General features: G+C 40.9%; 1 protein-coding gene across 2 annotated transcripts in view; it reads left to right on the top strand.

Moving 5' to 3' along the window:
* GABRB3 (gamma-aminobutyric acid type A receptor subunit beta3) overlaps positions 1-23,702 on the top strand; it is a 270,888-nt gene that overhangs the window by 136,607 nt on the left and 110,579 nt on the right. The window lies entirely within an intron of this gene.

Raw genomic sequence — 23,702 nt, 5'->3', positions numbered from 1 at the left:
ACTGTGAGATTTGGTAAGGGAGCTAAAGAGACACACAGAGCCATCCTCCGTGGATTATACAGCCTGACAGATGCTGAATTGCTCCTGAATATTATGTGGCTGTGGATCGGAGCAATAAGGATTCTATTTGGGAACATGCTTTGGAACAACCATGGCTTGCTTGAGGAGATGTGACCCTTTCTCCTGATTCTATTTTGAAGTGTTTAGATAGGTTGTGTGTATGTTGTAGATGTTTCATTTGTTCATTCAGTCCTGTGTTTTAAGTGACAGAACACTTGACTTTAAATTCATTATTTTGTATACATTAGCAGACCCTTTAATCTCCTCTGAGTCCACTCTTAGTAACATCTCAATATCTGTTTTACACTGAAAACAGTGATCTTGAGTCTTCTGAAACACTGCCTTATAGAGGCTATCCACAGAAATATTTTAGTTTATAATGAATAGATGAGCAATAGTATATGAAAGTCTTTTAAAATATTATGTGCATTGTGACTTAGATATCTTTTTTTCTTTTTAATATAGAAAAGGGGGAACCTATTCTAACTACTAACTTAAAAAAAGAGATGATGTGCTTTCATTTGTATGGAATCAGAAAAAAATGTACATGTATTTATTACTTTATTCATGCTCTTCTCCTCCCAGTTCTGGGGTTTTGCATGGCAGATAAGGTGTTTGGGGCCCTGATAGAGGCACTGCTAGGACTCCCTGTGTCCTAGAAAGCTTGGTATGTGGATCTGACAGCTACAAGCTCAATGGAATGAGTCCGAAGGTTACAGTGAAAAGACATTGCTGCTCTTACACAGATGAACAGTCTTACAGTTGGCAAAAGTCGTGGAAGGAAGTCACATGCAAGGAGCTTTGGTGAGCCCAGGGAGCCCCTCACGCGGCAGGTGCCTCGTGCAGATCCTGCAGGCCTATTTACCCCAGCCCTGGTTGACATCTGCCCAGGTGTATCATCCTTGTGAAGGAGACTGTCTAACTTTTAAATTCATTTTTCATGAAAACTCCCTGCTAATTCCACCCATGGCAGTGGTTGGCGTTCCACCACCAAAGCAGAGGAAGGTGTGGGCTGTCATGTGTGGGCTCTGGAGGGGGACTGAGTGCCCAGTGTGAGCACCTCTGAGTGGAATGCCAGCTGAAAGGTGCAGAGCAGGGTAAGGAGGCCCAAGGGAGCGCAAGGTGGTTGAGGAAGATCCGGGAGCACCTGGGAGGTGATGACCTGAGCTGGGGCTGCTCTGCTTCCAGGCGACATCAGTTTCCCTGTGGGACAGGGACCCAGCAGGGAGAAGGTCAGTTTGGTGCCCATAAGGCTCCTGAGGGGCCCTGCAGAGCCTGAGCCACTGGGACCTAGAGGAGTGAGGCCAGGTGCCCGTGTATGTGACAGGCCCCTACTTGCCAGCTCCAGATACATGTGCCTGCTGATTCACAAGGAACGCCATGACTTGGTACGGGTACTCTGCTGGTTGAATTTCTCGCTGGGCCAGTGAGGAGGCTGAGCACAAGTCCTTCCATGCATGCTATCACTTTTGTCTGGTTCTCAGTGTTTGATTGTGTGACACAAAATGGGTCAATTGTAGGATGACTGATAACAGAATTCTGGAATTCCAAGAGGAATGCATCTCCATCAATGTACTCCCCTCCTAACTTGATCAAAAAAAATTTGTTTTGAATATTGAATTTAAAAAATCATACCTATGAGGTATGTTGCAGAAATTTAGATACAACAGCTGATGACTCCAGGGGCCCTGCACTCAGCTGCCTCCCTCTCTCCAGTGCAGTGAGGGGAAAAATTGCCTAGTTGCATTCTGGCAATTTGAAATTGGGAAAACTGGAAGTAAGTGAACTTCAAGAAGCTCATCCTTGGAATGTGAAACCTCTAAGAATTCCTTCATAAGTTTGTATAAAAAGAAAGTGAAAATGAAAGTTGCTGAGTCATGTCCAACTCTTTGTGACCACATGAACTATAGCCTGCCTGGCTCCTCTGTCCGTGGGATTCTCCAGGCCAGAATACTGGAGTGGGTAGCCGTTCCCTTCTCCTTGGGATCTTCCTAACCCAGGGATCAAACCCAACCCAGGAATTGAACCCAGGTCTCCCACATTGCAGGTGGATTCATTACCATCTGAGTCACAGGGAAGTCCTAAGTTTGTATAGGAAAGTTAAAGAACTAAAAATATTTTCCTTAATTCCTGTTTGTTGAGAACAGTTGGGATATATCCAGGTCTATGGATTGGTTTTACTCATTTCTTTAGGAAGATTATGTAAGAAAAAATTGCATTGTAAATATTTTTTGCATTGTTATTTTTTTTTTTTACATCAGAACATATAAAGACTGAAAACAATTATTTCAAGAATAAAAAAGCAAGTCAGAATGGTTGTGTTTACTCAATATCCAAATAAGTTGAGTAGTGATTTTCAAAGATTACCATATAATTTCAAATTCAAGGGATAGTGTATATATTTGGTCTAATATAAACTGGGCAGTAATAAATGACTTAAATATGCAAGCCAGGTGATTTCAGATCATTAATACTAACAGTTCATTAAATAGTGTGTTTGACTGAAGAAAAATAGATTAATATGGATATTAGCTTATGTGGTGTATGTGGGAGAATCGGGCAGACCAGACAGTACTCTCGACTCCTCTCCTAGTGATGCCTAGTTTCCTCTACAGAAGGTAATTTCCATCCTTAGAAATGTAAAACTTACCATAGAGAGTGCCTTTTTGTTGTTCGTCTATAATATACACTTGAAAGATAAAACAAGTGCAGTGAGTGCTCACATGTGCTTAGCAGGATAAATTAATAAGTCACTTACTGGGACATTTGGAAATTTAAGAGCCAGTCAGAGGATAGAGGAAAAACGCAAAAATGTGCCCCTAGTTACTTACATGTCATCCAGAGTAATTGACAAGTACAGAGACAGCACTGATGGTGACTGTGGTCTGGGTGGGAACGTGAAGCCTGCCCCCTTAGGACTGTGAGACTGGAGGCAAGACACGGCATGGTCCATTTGTGAAACACTTGCCTAACCAACCTCATAGGCGATAAGAATCAGATCAAATGGAAAACAGAGAAATGTTTGGAGAAAATGCAGTATCTGCTAAAAATAGGAAGAACATAATTAAATGATAATGATTCTGCTTATAGAAAAGATGGGATAACAAGGATAGGATTTACCATTTCTTCTGAAACAAGCAAATATTTTTGTGTCCTTTGTTACCACAAAACCCCAAAAATTAAGTATGCAAGACAATATTGTAATGTCAAGACATTGGATGTCAGAGAATAAAAGACTGTAATTCCAAGAGATGATAATCAAAGGAGGGGGCCCTCTGGTTGCTTCTGATTGCTGCCTTGAGGACCTGTAGGATGTGATACAGGGATGGGAGCCTAGGCAGAGCCTGGAGGCAGAGCATGGAGAAGATCAAGGTGGCTAGAGTTCTGCACCGCACAGTTCCAGTGAGGAGAAAGCTGTGCAGAGAGAAGCCCAGAAATCTACAGAGAGTCTCCCTCAGGCATTCAACAGAGTGTTTAAAATAGCCTGTGCACGTGAGGAAACTACCTGATCCTGGAGGAGGAAGAGCCTGAAAGGAGCCTTCCAGCTCACTTAGGGCTGGGAGCTATCTGTTCGCACGCTAGACTGGGAATCTCATGGCTTATGGTGTGTCATACTGTTCATGGGTTCTCGCAGCAAGAATACCAGAATGGTTTGCCATTCCCTCCTCCAGTGGACCACATTGTGTCAGAATTCTCCACTATGACTCATCTGTCTTGGGTGGCCCTGCATGGCGTGGTTCATAGCTTCATTGAGTTATGCAAACCCCTTCACCATGACAAGGCTGTGATCCATGAGGGAATCATGGATCCCTTGCTCCTTGATCAGAAAGTTATGAGGAACCTAGACAGCATATTAAAAAACAGAGATATCACTTGGGCAACAAAGGTCCCAAAAGTCAAAGCTGTGGTTTTTCCAGTAGTCATGTATGGATGTGTGACAAGACTCTCAGACTTGGAGAGCCCTTGGACTGCAAGGAGATCAAATCAATCAATCCTAAAGGAAGTCAGTACTGAATATTTATTGGAAGAACTGGTGCTGTAGCTGAAACTCCAATACTTTGGCCACCTGAAGCGAAGAGCTGACTCATTGGAAAAGACCCTGATGCTGGGAAAGATTGAAGCCAAAAGGAGAAAGGGGGGTGTCAGAGGATATGATTAGCTGCTGCTGCTGCTAAGTCGCTTCAGTTGTGTCCGACTCTTTGCAGTCTACAGCCCAGCAGATTCCCCCGTCCCTGGGATTCTCCAGGCAAGAACACTGAACTGGGTTGCCATTTCCTTCTCCAATGCATGAAAGTGAAAAGTGAAATTGAAGCCGCTCAGTCGAGTCCGACTCTTAGCGACCCCATGGACTGCAGCCTACCAGGCTCCTCCGTCCAGGGGAATCTCCAGGCAAGAGTACTGGTGTGGGCCGCCATTGCCTTCTCCAAGATGATTAGATAAAATCACTGACTCAATGGATATGGATTTGAGCAAACTTTGGAAGATAATGAAGAACAGGGAAGCTTGGCATCCTGCAGTTCATGGGGTTGCAAAGAGTCCGACATGACTTAGCAACCGAACAGCGCATGGTGTGTCGGTAACAGTACCATCATGTCGACGAGGGTTTCATTTCAGCAGCACTGAGTGGTTAGGCACAGGATGAACCCAACTCTGGTCTCATCTAATAAATAATAAAAGCAAGCTTCAGAAGGCTCAGCCTTTTCCCATATAACTAAACAGCATTCCAGGACAGAGATCAAGGACTTTTATAGGAAAACAAAAATGCCCGGCACCCAACAAGGTAAAACTTTTAATGTCTGGAATGAAATCAGTTTAAAACCTGAAAATAAGAGCCATAGTACAGAGAAAAACTCATCCATCAAAATTGAGGTAGACGTTAGAATCAGCAAACTAGTACATTAAAATAGTTCTTGTAAGACTCCAGTTCTGACCCAGATGGAACAGCCCCGTTTCTCTCAGGTTGTCCTCATCACAACAAGAAGTCCCTAGATGGTAATAACAGTAAACACACCCAGGAAGGCTCTGAAAGACAGAAGAAGATGATGGGAGTAAAGGCTCGTGGCTACTCTGCTGCTTGTTCTTCCCCGTGTTGTGCCGGGGGCCCCTGAGCTCTTAGAGAACCGAGCTTCCATGTCCACTCTATGGCAGTAAAGCAGGGTGAGGAGTCCCCCACTTTCCTTCTGCCCAGTGCCCTTTGGGTCCTTTTGGGACTCTGACCTTATACCCCAACTCCTCCGTGATGAGGTGGTGTGAGTCCCATTCCTGCTTCCTCCAGGAAGGTTTTAGTGGGGCCAGGGAGGGAGCTGAATGTCTACCATGATCATCCTCGATTAGGCAGTGTGACCCAGTACCTTTGTAGGGATGCTATAGGTGGGACCAGTGGGAACCTGAACATTCACACTCACTTGGACCTCAAGCTATACTTGTATATGGGGACTGATTGCTAAAAAAGAAAATGTTATGGGATCCAGAGTCTCCCAACATAATAAACTAAATATCTAGGCTATAATGGAAAAATAACTCATCATTCTGATAATCAAGACAATCACAGCTTAAATAAGAAAAGATAATCAACAGATGCCAATACTGAGACAGATAGCATAGTGAGATGAGTTGAAAAGAATTTCAGAGCTGCTATTATAAAAGTGCTTCAGGGAGCAATGAGAAACACTATAAAACAACTAAGAAAATAGTCTAACAAAGAAATATGTGATTAAAATGTAGAAATTATATAAACAGCAAGTGTAATAAATGAAATGTTATTATATATAGCTAGATGGCTCAGTTGTAGAGTGGGAATGCCAAAGATGGAATCAGTGAATCTGATGATAATTCAACAAAATTTGTCTAGTTTTAGCCACTAAGAAAAACTATACTAGAAAAAAGATTGAGCAGCATCTTAGAGACCTGTGAGACAATGACAGGAAATGACAGTCGTATCCTTGGATTTGCAGAAGAGGAGAGGAGGGAAACTGAAATTACTTGAGGGTGTAATTCTGTAACTGTAACTTCCCAGGTTTGGCAAAAGGTATAAATGTACAGATTCAAGAAGCTAGATCAACCCTAGATAGAATAATCCCAAAGAAATCCATGCACATAATTAAACTCCTGAAAACTAGAGATAATAAATCTTGAAGCAGTTGGAGAGGAATGTCATATTACTTAGAGAGGAACATCAATTTGAATGACAGTGAAACAGTTTAGGTCAGTAGGAAGTGGTACAATAATTTTCAGGTACTCAAAGAAACATTGTAAGCTGTGAATTTTATACCCAGTGAAAATATCCTTTAGTAATGAAGGAGAAATAAATACATTCTCAGACAAAGTAAAACAAAAGAGAACTTGCTGCTAGCAAGCCTATCCCTTGAGAATGATTAAAGGAAGTTCTTGAAATGAAAATAATAACAGAAGTCATGAATGTTGACACCAGTAGACTGTGATGAGTTACATTTATGTATTAATATGAGAACAACTGCTAGCAAAATAATACAAAGTGATATTCTCAAAAATGTTACAAATAAATCAGTATGGAGTCCTAAAAATTCAAATAACTCAAAGGAGAATAAAAAAGAGAAGCAGGAAATATAAAGAAAACAAATAACAAAATGGCAGATTTAAGCTTTAACATATCAATAATTGCTTTAAATGTAAATTTTCTTGAATAAACCAATTAAAGGAGAGAAATTGCCTCGGATTTTGTGTTTTTAAACACATGGTTCATTAATATGGATGGTCTATACAGGAAACTCACTTCACATACAGTCACATTGCTAGATTGACATATCTAGGATGCAGCTAAAGCAGTGTTAAAAGTGAAATTTATAACACTGAATGCTTACATCACAGCAGCATGTAAATTCCTAATTCAGGAAACATTAAAAAAAAGTGTAGAAATTATAAATAAACCCAAAACAAGCAGAAGGAAAGGAATAGTAAAAGTAGGAGCAAAAATCAATGAAACAGAATAAGAAAAAGAGAAAAATCAATAAAATAGAAAGCTATCTCTTTGAAAAAAATCAATTAATTTGATAATTTAATCAGTCTACAAGACTGACCAAGATACCAAGGAGAAGGCACACACCATCAATACCATAAATGAAAAGGAAATATCACTATAGATCTTGCTACTGTTAAAAGGATGATAAGGGAATAATATAAGCAACTTTACATTCCTTAAAAATAAGAAACTACAAAAGCTCAACTGAAGTAAAATATACAACCCAATAATATAACTAATGAAAAATTAATAACTAATGAAACTTAATATCTAGTAAAGAGTACATGCCCCAGTTGTCAGGTCCAGATGCTTTGGAGGAGTCTACCAAACTTTAAAGAAAAATTAACATCACTTCTATGCAATCTTTTCCAGAAAACAGAAGGGGAAGGAACATATCTAATTCATTCCCAACTCATTTTATGAGACTAGAATTGTCTTGATACCCAAACTGGAAAAAGTGTGTGTATGTGAGACAGAGGGAAAGAAATGGAAAATCAGACACCAATATCTCTCATGAAATTTCATGTGAAATTCTCAATGAAATACTAGCCAGTTTAATCCAGCAGTATATAAAAAAGATTAGACCCCACAATGAAGTAGAGTTTATGCAAGGCTGGTTTAATATTTTAAAATAAATCAGTGTAATCTGCCATATCAACAGGATTTAGAGGAAAAGTCATAACATCATATAATCTGAAAAATAATTTGATAAAATTCTACTCTCATTCATGGTAAATCTTTCAGTCAACTAAGTATTAAGGGGAAATTTCTTAACTTGATAAAGATAAGCTACCAAATACCTTCAGGTATCATCCTTTTTACATTCAGTAAAGGATTGAAAGCTTTCCTGTTAAGTTTCGGGAATAAGTCACAGATATCAAGTCATACTGTTGTACAACATCCTATTGAAAGATCTAGCCACTGCAATAAAATAATAAAAGGAAAGTTTTATGGATTGGAAAGGACAAAATAAAGCTGTCCATATTTGAAAATGACATGATTGTTTACACAGACGATCCCAGGGAATCTATAAAAATTCTGTTAACAACCAATAAGTTAGTTTGGCAGGTAACAGGACACAACATTCAAAATCAATCTCATTTCTGTACATTTACTAAAATGTGGAAACTGAAAATAGAATCAGAATACCCTTTAGATTTTGTTACTCCAAAAAATGCGGAATATTTCAGTTCAGTTCAGTTCAGTTGCTCAGTCGTGTCCGACTCTTCGTGACCCCATGGACTGCAACACTCCAGGCCTCCCTATCCATCACCAACTCCCGGAGCTTACCCAAACTCATGTCCATTGAGTCGGTGATGCCATCTAACCGTCTCATCCTCTGTTGTCCCTTTCTCCCCCTGTCCTTAATCTTTCCCAGCATCAGGGTCTTTTCCAATGAGTCAGTATTTTGCATCAGGTGGCCAAAGTATTGGAATTTCAGCTTCAATATACGTCCTTCCAATGAACACCCAGGACTGATCTGCTATAGGATGGACTGGTTGGATCTCCTTGCAGTCCAAGGGACTCTCAAGAGTCTTGTCCAGCACAGTTCAAAAGCATCAATTCTTCAGTGCTCAACTTTCTTTATGGTCCAACTCTCACATCCATACATGACCACTGAAAAAACCATAGCTGTGACTAGACGGGCCTTTGTTGACAAAGTAATGTCTCTGCTTTTTAATATGCTGTCTAGGTTGGTCATAACTTTCCTTCCAAAGAGTAAGCGTCTTTTAATTTATGGCTGCAATCACCATCTGCAGTGATTATGGAGCCTCCCAAAATAAAGTCAACCACTGTTTCCACTGTTTCCCCATCTATTTGCCATGAGGTGATGGGACCGGATGCCATGATCTTAGTTTTCTGAATGTTGAGCTTTAAGCCAATTTTTTCACTCTCCTCTTTCACTTTGATCTAGAGGACCTTTAGTTCTTCACTTTCTGCCATAAGGGTGGTGTCATCTGCATATCTGAGGTTATTGATATTTCTCCTGGCAATCTTGATTCCAGCTTGTGCTTCCTTCAGCCCAGCATTTCTCATGATGTACTCTGCATATAAGTTAAATAAGCAGGGTGACAGTATACAACCTTGACGTACTCCTTTTCCTATTTGGAACCAGCCTGTTGTTCCATGTCCAGTTCTAACTATTGCTTTCTGACCTGAATACAGATTTCTCAATAGGCAGGTCAGGTGGTCTGGTATTCCCATCTCTTTCAGAATTTTCCAGTTTATTGTGATCCACACAGTCAAAGGCTTTGGCGTAGTCAATAAAGCAGAAATAGATGTTTTTCTGGAACTCTCTTGCTTTTTCGATGATACAGCGGATGTTGTCAATTTGACCTCTGGTTCCACAGCCTTTTCTAAAACCAGCTTGGAAATCTGGAATTTCATGGTTCACGTATTGCTGAAGCCTGGCTTGGAGAATTTTGAGCATTACTTTACTAGTGTGTGAAATGAGTGCAATTGTGCGGTAGTTTAAGCTTTCTTTGGCATTGCTTTTCTTAGGGATTGGAATGAAAAGTGACCTTTTCCTGTCCTGTGTCCACTGCTGAGTTTGCAAATTTGCTGATATATTGAGTGCAGCACTTTCACAGCATCATCTTTTAGGATTTGAAATAGCTCAACTGGAATTCTATCACCTCCACTAGCTTTGTTTCTAGTGATGCTTCCTAAGGCCCACTTGACTTCACATTCCAGGATGTCTGGCTTTAGGTGAGTGATCATACCATTGTGATTATCTGTGTCATGAAGATCTTTTGTACAGTTTTTCTGTGTATTCTTGCAACCTGTTCTTAATATCTTCTAACAAAACACATACAGGATCTTTTGATGAAAATTCCAAAATGCTGATGAAAGAATTCAAAGATGATTTAAATAAATGGAAAGAATTCTTGAATTAGGTAACATAGTGAATTTGTAAACCCCATTCATGCTATTCTATAGTTTTAAAACAATCCTCATCAAAATCACAGAAAGGTATTTTGTAGACATAGGTAAACAGTAAAATTTATAGGAAAGACAAAGGCCTTTCTTGAAAAAGAAAATAATGTGGTAGAATTACTTTACCTGATATTAAGGTCTATCACACAACGCAATAATTGGGACTGTGTGGTACTGGCAGAGGAATTAACACACAGACCTTTGACAGAGTAAAGAACCCAGAAACAGACCACACAGAAGTGTCTGACTTTTTTCACGAAGTAACAATTCAGTGGAAGATGGATAACTTTTTTCAACACATGGTGCTGGAGCAATTGAATATCCATAAACTAAAAAAAAAAAGTTTACTAAAATACCATGCCTTCCACAAACATCTCACATTTCACATTCGCAGACTTAAATGTGAAAGTGTCAAACTTTAGAAAGAAGCCAAGGAGAAAGTCTTCAGATACAGAGCTAAACAGAAGTTCTTATATTTGAAACCAAAGTATAGTCCATAGAAGGAAAAAAATATGAATTGGAGCTCATCAAAATTCAAAATTTTGCTCAGTGAAAGACTCTGTAAAGAGGATGATGCTATAAACACTTAACCTAGAGAAAAACATTGCTATCTAAATATCTAGAAAAGTACTAGTGTGCGTGCCTAATAAAAAATCTCATTACTGAATAGGGAAAAGATATGAACAGCCATTTCCGTGAAGAGCATATATAGATCTCAAATAAGCCCATGATAAAATGTTTATCACTTAGGGAAAGGCAAATTAAAACCAAAATGAGATATTACTATACCCATATCAGAAGAATGGCTAAAAAGAAAAATATTGGTAACTGCAAATGCTAGCAAGGACAAGGAGAAACTAGATCACACGTATGTTTCTGGTGGGAATGTAAAATGATATAGCTACTCTGTAAAATAATTTTGAAGTTTCTTGTAATAAAAACTAAACATACACTTAACATATAACCTAGCAATTACATTTTGGGGCATTTATCTCAGAGGAATGATAAATTCACAAAGAAACCAGTTGATCACAGCTTTATCCATCATAGCTTAAAAAAGTAGGAACAACTTAAATGTACTTCAGTGAGTATATAATTAAATGAATTCTGATATAACCATACTTTGGAGTGGTCAGTTAAGTTCAGTTCAGTTGCTCAGTCATGTCTGACTCTACGACTCCGTGGACTGCAGCACGCCAGGCTTCCCTGTCCATTACCAACTCCCAGAGCTTGCTCAAACTCATGTCCATTGAGTCGGTGATGCCATCCAACCGTCTCATCCTCTTTTGTCCCTTTCTACTACTGCCTTCGATCTTTCCCAGCATCAGGGCCTTTACCAATAAGTTAGTTCTTTGCATCAGGTGGCCAAAGTGTTGGAGTTTCAGCTGCAGCATCAGTCCTTCGAATGAATTTTCAGGACTGATCTCCTTTACAATGGACTGGTTGGATCTCCTTGTAGTCCAAGGGACTCTCAAGAGTCTTCTCCAACACCACAGTTCAAAAGCATCAATTCTTCAGTGCTCAGCTTTCTTTATAGTCCAACTGTCACATCCATACATGACTATTGGAAAAACCATAGTTTTGACTATAGAGACCTTTGTTGGCAAAGTAATGTCTCTGCTTTGTAATATGCTTTCTAGGTTGGTCATAACTTTCCCTCCAAAGAGCAAGCATCTTTTAATTTCATGGCTGCAGTCACCATCTGCAGTGATTTTGGAGCCCAAGAAAATAAAGTCTGTCACTGTTTCCATTGTTTCCCCATCTATTTGCCATGAAGTGATGGGACCAGATGCCATGATCTTAGTTTTCTGATTGTTGAGCATTAAGCCAACTTTTTCATTCTCCTCTTTCACTTTCATCAAGAGGCTCTTTAGTTCTTCTTCGCTTTCTGCCGTGAGGCTGGTGTCATCTGCATATCTGAGGTTATTGATATTTCTCCTGGCAATCTTGATTCCAGCTTGTGCTTCATCCAGCCTAGCGTCATGATGTACTCTGCATGTAAGTTAAATAAGCAGGGTGACAATATACAGCCTTGACATGCTCCTTTCCTGATTTGGAACCCTCCATTATTTCATGTCCAGTTTAAACTGTTGCTTCTTGAGCTGCATACAGAGTTAGCAATTAAAAGGAAGAAGCAATTGCTGTGCACATTTTTGATGGATCTCATTGGAATCAGTCTAAGTGAGAAATATTTATCTCAAAAGATTACATACTGCTTGAGTCTAGTCTGTTTATGTAATATTCTCTATATGGCAAGATTATAGATTCGGAGGACAGAGTGCTGAATGACAGGAGACAGGGGGATTGAAGCAGGGAAAGCTATCAAGGGCTTGATGTGAGGCATCCTTGTGTGATGAAAGTAAGGTACACTGGATATTTACTAGAAGTAAGTATGTATATCTGTAAGTATGAATATCCTGATTGTGAAACTATATCATAGTTTTGACAAATGTAACCATCATGGGAAAGTGTATACAGCATGGGAGCAAGATTACAAAGGGAAATGATAAAGCACTTGGAGGTTTCAGATAAGGTCATCATCTTGACTGTAGTGATCATTTGATGGTGAATACATATATATATGTGAAGTGAAGTCGCTCAGTCGTGTCTGACTCTTTGCGACCCCCTGAACTGTAGCTTACCATGCTCCTCCATCCATGGGATTTTCCAGGCAAGAGTACTGGAGTGGATTGCTATTTCCTTCTCCTATATATATATATATACACATATATATACACACACACACACACATATATATGTATTATCTATAGATAATAATATATAATATATAATAATATATAATACATATAATAAATATATAATATATAATACATATTATATCTAGATAATACATATTTTTATATATATAGATATAGACTTCCCTGGTGGCTCAGATGGTAAAGTGTCTGCCTACAATGCAGGAGATCCGGGATATATATATGCCAAAATTCATCAAACTAAACATTTTTATTTTATGTCAGTTATACCTCAGTGAAACACTTTAAAAAGTATCAATTTCACAGACCTCCTTATGGACTCCAAGTCTCAAGAAAGGAGGTGAGTCAGGAGATTTTTGTAGTTATTAAAAGAAGTTTGTTGACATAAAATATAGAAGTTTATTTTGTGGCTACTACTTCTGTGGGCTGGTTGAGGCTTTGCGGGATTTTGGCAGTGAATCTGTTTGTTGCTTCTTGATTTTGCCATGCTTCTTCATCCATTCCTATGTGTGCCCTTGGCCCAGGAGAGGTCACTTTTACTTGCTGAAAGTGCTCTCTTTCATCACAGGAATATTCATTAAACTTGAATGTTTACACTTGTTTTCCTGCCCACCCAGGAGGAGGGTGTAGCAACCCACTCCAGTATTCTTGACGGGAAAATCCCGTGCACAGAGGAGCCTGGTGGGCTAGGGACATGACTAAAGAAAGTGAGCAACTTTCTATCCCCAAGTCTTGCTCACCTTGTCGGCAGTGTGGGAGGGCATTTGAGTCATTTTTTTAATTTGTGTTGGTTTTAAGTTACTGTGGCCTGTTGTGCTGTTTGTCTGAATAATTAGGGTGGATTCCTAGCCACATCCTTGCACTTAACTTTGAAATACATTGAGACCAAGTCCCTCTTGTTTTGAGAAAAATTATGGCCACAATTCCTTCAGCTCTGCACATGGCTGCTGCAGCCATTCAGACTTTGTGAATGGGGAGCTCCCTGAGCAGCAAGAATGGGAGGTTTGAAAGTGGGGTTCAATTCTGACTCTGGTGGTGACGGACTGGGCCACCCTGAGCAAGTTAGGTGACCGTCATAGTTGGTTTTCTCTTCTGCAAATGAGGATAATAATAATGCTCACCTTGCAAACTTATAAAAACTAAAAATAATATATAAAATGACTCATAAATCAATAAATGAGATCATTCTGGAAGCAGTGGGAAAGCGGAGCTTTAATGAAAAGGGAATCTATACCATTTCCGTTTCAGCTCTCTTCTTCTACTTGCATATCATTTCTGTGACCTTCTATAACCACCCCCACCCCATTCTTGGAGCTGCAAGCACCACCTGCTCAACATTAATTCAGATTATTTCAGTCCCTGGGATTTTTGACTTGGTTGAAGCAATCCTCCCCCAAGTTTCAAGCCTGGGTATGTCCCCCCACCTGATCCTTGTCTGACGTGACCCCCGCTGAAAGGACTTTATCCTGAAGAGTAGGATGTGCCTGCTGCCCTGCCTTCTTTGTCAGGCAAGATGAGTTATTGATATTTTTGCAGAGGTGAAAATTGTTTGTCAGACAAATTGTGTACCAGACACAAAGATGACATCTGTGACTTGCAGGTCTAACTTGGAGCTTTTCTGAGAATGTGGAATTCTTCCAGGTTCACCTTGTAACCAGTAACATACCTGGGACACCACCTAAAGTATGACGTGAAACTGAGAGTGTTGCTCCCATGAGTATCATTTGAATCCAACATGTATTTCTTGACCACTGTGCTAGGTGCTTCCTAAAAAGATAATACACAGTTTCTTCCTAGAGGAACTCACAGTTCAGGGACTGCTCAAACAGATGAGCTCAAAAGGATGTGGCAAATGCAATAATCACGATGTGCACAGGGTGTTTCCTGGTTTCTAGAAAGGGGAGTAAGGAAAGATGTCCTTGAGTTCAACCTGGATTTTGGGAAATCTATCCTGGAGTGAAGATGCTGGGCTGCTTCAGGACAATTGGGAGATGCAGAGGAACAAACTGGGTCTCTGGAAGTGTGGACAGCAAGAGCTGAGGTACATACATCATTCAAAGTGCCCTCTTCACCGCCAGCTGGGCAAGGAGTCCAAAATGCATGGGCTACCAGAGGTGACAACAGTGTCCTAACTGAAGTGGAGATTTAGAAATGATCTTGAAGAGATGGTAGGGCACACAGGAGAAAGGGGAGTTAGCCAGGCAAAGAGTTAAGCCAGGAGCCATTCCTGAAGGTTTTGAGTGAAAAAGAAGGTGGGTTTTCAGAAACACGCAGCAGGTACAAACGTGGAGCTTGGTCAGCAAGGAACTATGAAAGGGTTCTAAGAAAAACTGCTTCGACTTTTGTTTGAGCAAGCTCATGGTGATGTGGTGTGGGGGATAGATGTGGTTTCAGGCAGCGAGGTGAAGTGCTCTGGGAATGGTCCATGTGAACGGGCCTGCGGAGACGAAGTACAGGAAGGAAGGACTCAACTGGATTCAATGAAGGAGGAAGACTGCTCATGGGAATCAGCCGTTTGAGATTGTCGTTGAAGCAAGTGCTATCCCACTGATAAAAATAGTTAACCAATGAAAATAATTAACTCAGGAGGGCAAGCAGTCACTTCATTTTGGTGATGGTGTCCCAAGTGTATCTTAACTCCTCCAAACGTGTATCTTTGAATCTGTTGTGGATGGGAAGGCCAGTTCTCCGAAGAGGTCGGTGTAAACTTGCTATAAGTATCTGTTAATAGGGGCCGGTGTGGGGCTGTGAGTGGGCTACCCAAGCACAGCCTCGGGTACACAATGTATTTGGGCAGCATCTGTCTTTAAAGCACTCATGGAGATGGGATCTCAGAGAAGAGGCGGACAGGTGATGCAGAGAGGTCACAGAGACTGATGGAGAGCAGATACCGGGAGTTCGTAGTCAACCGTAAAACGCATCCTAGAGGACCAGTGAGGGGGTGAAAGAAACACACTGTGGACTTGGGGCTGTGAAGTCCTTGGTCTCTGGGGAGGAGGGTAGAGGAGGCCAGACCCAAGCTGTGCAGGTGTGAGAAATAAGTGAGGAAGACGCAGGCTGGCACCCTAGAGCCAGAAGCCCAGGCCTCTCCCACCAGCCCTGAAGCATGCTTCAGGAGGCTGTCCTTCTCCCCGGCCGTTCTAAGCAGAACACCAGCCCACTGACGACGCCAGAGCAGGATGCATTTCTGAGGATAAGGCCGGATGTGGCCTGCTCTTGGTCACCGTTGGGGTCCTTGGCCCCTTGCGCCTCATTCTCATTCTCCCTTGCGGCTCAGACCTGCTGACAGCTCGCAGCCTCAGGCGAGGTCACCTGGCCTGGTTGATTTCCACCCAGCCGTCTGAGGCCACTTGCCGGGACAGCGGTGCCCGTCACAGCCCAGCATCCCCCCTGATGACTCTGTGGTTGGAGTTCTCTCCACCCACACTGACTCTTTCCTCTTGCTTGTGGTCTGGGCTCCTTTCCAGCCCCAGCCTCCCTCTCCTCTATGCATGGATGTGATCCCAGGCAGCCTTGTCCAAGTGCAAAGCTTCCTCTGTGAGGGACTGTGCGGGGTCTCCCCGAGGAGACCAAGGGTGCTTTGATTCAGGAGTTGGCTCAGACACATGGACCTCTGGACCTCTTGCGTGTGGATTGGCTGTGCCCTGTAGGTGGTCTGCCCACGTGCTCCGGGTGATGAGACTTACCTTTTCTGCAGAAGGAGGTCCTGATGAACTGGGAAAAGATCTTCACAGTTGTTGAGTTAATATGATTATGAGAGCAGCTGCTCAGAAGAGTCTTTTTTTATTCCCAGGGCCTTAATTCTTTACCAGTATGACAACTAAACTAGCCACTGATAATATTGATTTCATGTATTGACTTCTCGTTTGGATGTTTGAGAACTATCAATAAAGAGCAAAGTTAGCATCAAATCACCTCTTTAATCACTTCAGCTGTGAGATTAAGAAAGCCTTCTAAATCAATCTGTAGTAGATTTTAGAAAATATATATTCATAAATCTGTACTTACATGTGTACATGTATATATAACATATGTATGCATTTACATATGTGAATATATAGTTATGTGTTATATATAACATGTATATATAAATATGGATATAAATACATATAAATATACATATTATAAACATATAGTGTTATATAGTATATAAAATATGAATCTATATTACATATTAAAATTTCATATAAACAAATCTGCTTGTATTTAATTTAATATTGTTATATAATTATATATATTAGTTTACATAGCATATATACTGTGTATTTTATTATATGTTATAATATATATTAATTTTTATATTATATACTTATGTATACATATAATATATGTTTATGCATATATTCCATTACAAAAGCATGTTACAGGTTTATTTGGGAGGTACTCAATATTTTTATATAAAATATATATTATATATAAATATGTGTTCCATATGCGTGTACCTACACACACAGATATATGTATCAAAAGTAACATGCTTTTTGATGGATATATCCCCTGGTGTCTTGTGACCATGTGTCAATTTGGACAGCACAAAATCAAGGATTATTAAGGCAGCTGATTGTCAAGGCAGTCAGTGCAACTCGAGGATTATATAAGCTCTTTGCCCATTATAGCTCCCTTTACTATGTGTCTTACTTGCCCTCTCTATCTTATATTTCCTTATTGGAATTAACGGAAAGACTAAAGGCGTGCATATGCGCTTCCTGTGTGTCAGTCAGTTTTCTAAGCACTCAGCATGTATCACGCTCACAGAATCACGTGAAGATGTCAGTGTTACCCAGCATCATCTCCCTCCCCGTCTAATTTGCTCGTGGAGTTCCAGTTTCGCTCGTTCCTTTCCCTTGGATGGAGAGACTGTCTTCACCTCAGGTGTGGACTCTGAAGTAATGACACCTCACCCCGTCACTGCTGTTGGTTAGGTGGTGACCACAGAACCCAATTTTTACGAAAGGAGCGAGCAGTCTAAGGGGCGGCCTTGGAAATCTGTCTGTCTTTCTAACATGAGTCATGACGCAGACACCATCCTCTACAGGAAGCTGTGGTGTGGCCTGTGTGGTGTCATGGCTGGCTCTCCATGACCACGACGGCATTAAAGGGATGCTAGCCTGAGGCAACATAGGGGAAAAAATGATCCCAGGTCTCTCCACGCTATCCCTGAGCCTTAGTGGCCACTGAGGCTCAGTATTAGCATGAAAAGATGTCTTCTTTGAGCTTTCTTCAAGGCTTCTTATGGGGCTATATCACTTAGCTTTTGCCACTATTATGCTGCATAACAGTTTGTCTAAAACACAGCGGCTGCATTTTACAGAATGAAATAATGGCATTTGCAGCAATGTGAATGGACCTAGAGATTATTGTACTAAATGAAATAAGTCAGAGAAAGAGAAATCATATGGCATCACTTATATGTAGAATCTAAAATAAATGATACTGATCAAACTATTTACAAAAGAGAAATAGACTCACAGACATAGAAAACAAATTTATAGTTACCGAAAGGGAAAGGTAGGGGTGAGGGATAAATTGGGAATTTGGACTAACATATACACACTACTGTATATAAAGTAGATAATCAACAAGGACCTACTCTATAGTGCAGGGAACTATATTCAGTATCTTGTAATAACCTATAATGGAAAAGAATGCGAAAAAGAATAATATATATATATATTTATAACTGAATCATTTTGCTATACACTTGAAACTAACACAGCATTGTGAATTAGCTATACTTTGATTTTTAAAAATGCTGAAATACAGTGGCTCAAAACTACAATAATTTTTTCAACTTTGCATGTCTGTGGGTTCTGGGGTGAAGACTGATCTAGACTGTGCCTAGGTGGGCTTGGCTCCAAGCACAAATCGGGTCCAGACTTACATTAGGTATCTTCCATCCTCTGGGCAAGTGTACTTCCTTGGACACATGAGGACAGAAGTTCATGGGAGCAAGCCCAGCCATTCACACACATCTTTGCTAACGCCATATCCCTGGTATCACACTGGCCAAAGCAAGCCATGGGCAAGCCCACCATCCATTGGCAGGTGAGGCCTGGTGAAAGCCTGCAGAGTCGTGTGACAGAGGATCCAGATGTAGGGAGGGGTGAAAAAGTGGAAGCAGCCACAGAGTGTACCAAAGGTTGTTGTTTTCCTAACTGTGTAAGCCAGTGGAGGTAGATTTTAATGTGTATTGCAGCTGGAGGCATCCAAATAAAGGTTGATTTTTCAAGCTTCCTGACTTATAAGTGAGGAAATCATGACATGTGATCTAAATCCAGAGCTCAGGCTCTTGGAGCTATGTTGAGTAAATACAGGACTTATTTCTAGGAGAGTGGCCAGAAGTTCTTTAGGATTATATATTGAGTCCATTTGCATAGATTGTCTCCCCAGGTTGACTTCTTAAATGTCACTTTGAGCAATAAGGGAAAAGGCATATTTTAAGGAAGAGAAGAAATGAGGAAGATAAAGTAATAGGATAAAAGAAGCACAGACACAAACTGGGAAACGCTGTGAGGAAATGTATGGAAGAAGGAAAGTGAAGTCGCTTGGTCCTGTCCAACACTTTGCAACCCCATGGACTGTAGCCTGCTGGGCTCTTCCATCCACGGGATTCTCCAGGCAAGGATGCTGGAGTGGGTTGCCAAAGTCGGTAAAACAACCCCTTTCCCCCTCTTGAAGCCTGTTAAGAAAGAGATAGAGTCAACAGGATAGAATCAAAATATCAGGTCTATTACTGCTGAGACCTGGCATGGAGAATGTCTCTCAGTTTCAGGAATGTGTCATGATTTCCTCACATTCTTCCCAGCCATAGCAGCGCTGGGAAACTGCTGTCTTCAAAGAAGGGAGGACAAGGGGCTATGCCCACAGTACCCATGCTAATTCTGTTCTAATCTACCCATGAATCACCCTGGTGATGAATGATTGCCTAGCATCGGTCTCTTCCCATCATAGTTTTATATGGTGTCTAGTGTGAGTCTGTCTAGTGTGAGTCCCAAGGGAGAAAAGGCTTGTATGGGAACAAATGAAGAACTGAAGACTCAGTTTAAACCTGAATGTGATGATGGTGCTCAGTTGTGTCTGACTCTTTGTGACCTCATGGACTGTAGCCCACCAGGCTCCTCTGTGCAGGCAAGAATACTGTAGTGGGTTACCATTTCCTCCTCTAGGGGGTCTTTCCAACCCAGGGATCAAAGCTGCATCTCCTGTGTCTCCTGCATTGTCAGGCTGATTCTTTACCACTCTGCCACCTGGAAGTCAAACCTGTGTGTATCTTTTAAGAAATACGTGATTTGGAGTTAATAATCAGTAGGGGTGATTTTAAGAAGTCCTGTAATAATGGCGGGGCTTCTCAGGTGGCTCAGTGGGTAAAGAATCCTCCTGCAAAGCAGGAGACACACAGGAGACAAGAGTTCGATCCCTGCGTCGGGAAGATCCCATGGAGGAGGGCATGGCAGTCAACTCTAGAATTGTGGCCTGGAGAATTCCATTGACAGAGGAGCCTGAGGGACACAGTCCATGGGATCACAAAGAGTCAGACATGCTTGAAGTGACTGAGCATGCATGCGTGTAATTATGACAGTATTTTAAGAAAACTGAACATGAATACAACATGAATATGTCACCTAGGCTTCATCGGATAAAGGCTTTGGATAACTCATTTGGAACCCTGAGAACAGTTAGCTATGCTGGAAACGCAGGACCCTACTCTTCAGTCTTGGAGCAGGGACTCTTCCTGTTCTCTTTTCTCTCCCACCTTCTCCCTCAGTCCCCTGTATCTTCAGGCCTGACCTCTCCCTCCTTCCAGGTTCGGCCCCTGCTTTAACCTCATTCCCTTCAGCCCCTCCTTCCCTTATTGTCTGGGAGGGTTTAAGGGCATAGCTTTGGGTCTGAGGGCATGATTTGGTTCTGCCTTTTAATTGCTTAGGATTAAGCAGATTCATTAACCCAGGCCTCAGATTTCTTTGAGAGTTGGCATGACAGCAGTGTGAGCTTTGGAAAGTAACTGAAGTGATGAGTGTCCCAGAAATGTGCAGTCTTGGTGGTATTGTTATTCCAAGTTCATCGCTGTTAGACTGCTGAGGGTAGCTGAAAAAAGCCACAAAAACCTGCTGACTGGCTCCACGACAAACGTACAGTTTCAGTCTCTGTTGGATCCTCCAAACTGCTCAGCATTTTGTTTTGGTTTTGTGCCCAGTTATCTCCAAACATAGAACTGGGCTACTTTATCTTGCTAATAAAATAGCCCCTTATAGAAAAGTTGGAACTTACAAAACATTATCAAAAGTCCGTGATCCCAGCCTCCCAGCAATATCTATATTGCAATGTTTCCACATTTTTGTATATTTTTAGTATATTTTATCTCTATTTACCTACCTATCAATTCATCTATCTCTGTATGTATGTAAGGTGTACATGTATGTATGTCTCTGTCTCTATATCTATTCATACCTGTTGATTGATCCATCTCAATATGTATGTATGTACACATCTATCTATATACATTTATTGCTATATGTACGTATCTATATTTTTCATACACACTCACAGTATACCTTTTACCTTCTGTGAACTAAGGACGTCTCCCTTTCTCCTCATCAGCTTCCCTGTAGCAGCTGTTGGGGAACCCTACTCTTTGAGCCACCTACTTTCATGCTTCTCATCTTACCAATGGCCCCTGAGAAGATACAGAGAGAGAAGGTGAGAGTTCTGCCGCCTCCCTGCCATCCAGACTCTTGTGTCTTCTCCTGCCTCTTAGCTCTTTTGCTCTGCCCTGTTGCCTTGCCTACTTTCTCCAGGACATAGCTCCCATCTTTCTCTGGTACCTGCCATCAACTGTCTTCATTCTGAAGGATCCTCCCTCCTTTCCACCCACCAGCGCAGTCCTTCCCTTTCTGCCCAGAGAGAAACCGTGGTCTCTCTCCATCCTCACCTGCCAGGGTGCCTTTGGACTTCTGCCTAGCTGTTCTGCAGAAGCTGTTGTCATTGGGGTTGTCCGTGTTCTCTGGGTCCCCCACACCCATGGTCTCTTTCCAGACCACATGGCCGACTACCCACAAGTTCCACCTCCTGGCTTTCCTGCTGCTTTCTAAAGCTTTCTTCTTTGTAGTTTTTAGTTGATTGATTGTTTGCTGCCCCTTTCTTAGGGATCAGAAAGCTCTCCTGCCACACCCTCTCTTCAATTTTTTCATCCACTTCAGAGTCTCTCCTTGTCTTACTGCTTTAAGCTTTAGAATCTTTCGTCCACGTCATATTAACTGCTCCTCACCACCTTGCCCCACTGGCACTTCCAAATTTCTGTGACCAAAACAGAATGTCCTTACAGTGGAATATTGTTGTTGTTATTGTTGTTTAGTCACTAAGTCATGTCTGACTCTTATGACCCCATGGATTGTAGCCAGTCAGGCTCCTGTGTCCATGGGATTTCCCAGGCAAGAATACTGGAGTGGGTTGCCATTTCCTTCTCCAGGGCATCTTCTCAACTGAGTGATTGGGTCTGCATTTCCTGCATTGGCAGGTGGATTCTTTATCACTGAGCCACCAGGGAAGTATTATTCTGCCTTAAAAAGGAAAGAGCTCTGACACTTGCTATAACATGGATGAGCCGGCAGGACATTATACTGAGTGAAATAAGCCAGTCACTAAAGAATACATGCTGTACACTTCACTTATAGGAGGTCCCTAGAGGAGTTAGATTCATAGAGACAGAAAGCAGAATGGTATTTGCAGAGGCTGGGGGAGGTGGGAATGGGGAGTTAGTGTTTGAAGTGATTTGCAAGATGAAAAGAGTTCTGGAGATGCGGGTGGTTATGGTTCCACAACAATGTGAATATACTTAATGCAACTAAACTTGAAAATAGATCAACTGGTAAAACTTTTTCCAACTTTATTCAGATATAATTGGCATATAACATTGTATCAGTTTAAGATATATATTGTGATAATTTGATATGTGTATATATTGTGAAGTTAAGCTGGCAAATTTTATGTTAATTGTATTATACCATGATTTTAAGAAAACAACACAGAACCTCTTTTTTTCCTCTTCTGTTTGTTTTTTTTTCCCCCAATGTTTTTTTCCTGTAATCTCATAGCATTGTGGTCAGAAAAGATGATTTGATTTCAATTTTCTTAAATTTACTAAGGCTTGATTTGTGCTGCTTTTCAGATTGAATGTCCTATAAATATCAATTAAGTGTCTCTGGTCTAATGTATCCTTTAAGGCTTCTGTTTTCTTATTAATTCTGTCTGGATGACCTGTCTACTGGGATAATTGGGGTGTTAAGTCCCCCACTATTATTGTGTTACTATTGATTTCCCATTTATGGCTGTTATCATTTGCTTCAGGTACTGAGGTGCTCCTATGTTGGGTGCATAAATATTTATAATTGTTATATCTTCTTCTTGGTTGGATCCTTTGATCATTATGTAGTCTTGTTCCTTATCTCTTGTAACTGTCTTTATTTTAAAGTTTATTTTGTCTCATACAAGTATTGCTACTCCAACTTTCTTTTGATTTCTATTTTCATGGAATACCTTTCTCCATCCCCTCACTTTCAGTCTGTATGTGTCCCTAGGTCTGAAGTCGGTCTCTTGTAGATAGCATACATGTGTGTCTTGCTTTTGTATCCATTCAGCCAGTCTGCCTCTTTTGGTTAGAGTATTTAATCCATTTGTACTTAAGGTAATTATCAATATGTATATCCCCATTTCTTAATTGTTTTGGGTTTGTTTTGTAAGTCTTTTTTCTTCCCTCCCTCTTTTGTTCTCTTGTGTTTCTTGCCTAGAGAAATTTATTTGGCATTTGTTGTAAAACTGGTTTGGTGGTGCTGAATTCTCTTAGCTTTTGCTTGTCTATAAAGATTTTGATTTCTCTGTTGGATCTGAATGAGAGCCTTGTTGGGTAGAGTATTCTTGGTTATAGGTTTTTCCATTTCATCACTTTAAATATATCTTGTCGGGCTCACCTAGCAGCTCAGCTGGTCAAGAATCTA

This window comes from Muntiacus reevesi, chromosome 15 (genome assembly GCF_963930625.1).
Source record: "Muntiacus reevesi chromosome 15, mMunRee1.1, whole genome shotgun sequence".
Lineage (NCBI taxonomy): Eukaryota > Metazoa > Chordata > Mammalia > Artiodactyla > Cervidae > Muntiacus > Muntiacus reevesi.
Note: the sequence above shows the minus strand (reverse complement) of the source record. Positions and strands in the feature narration are given on the sequence as shown.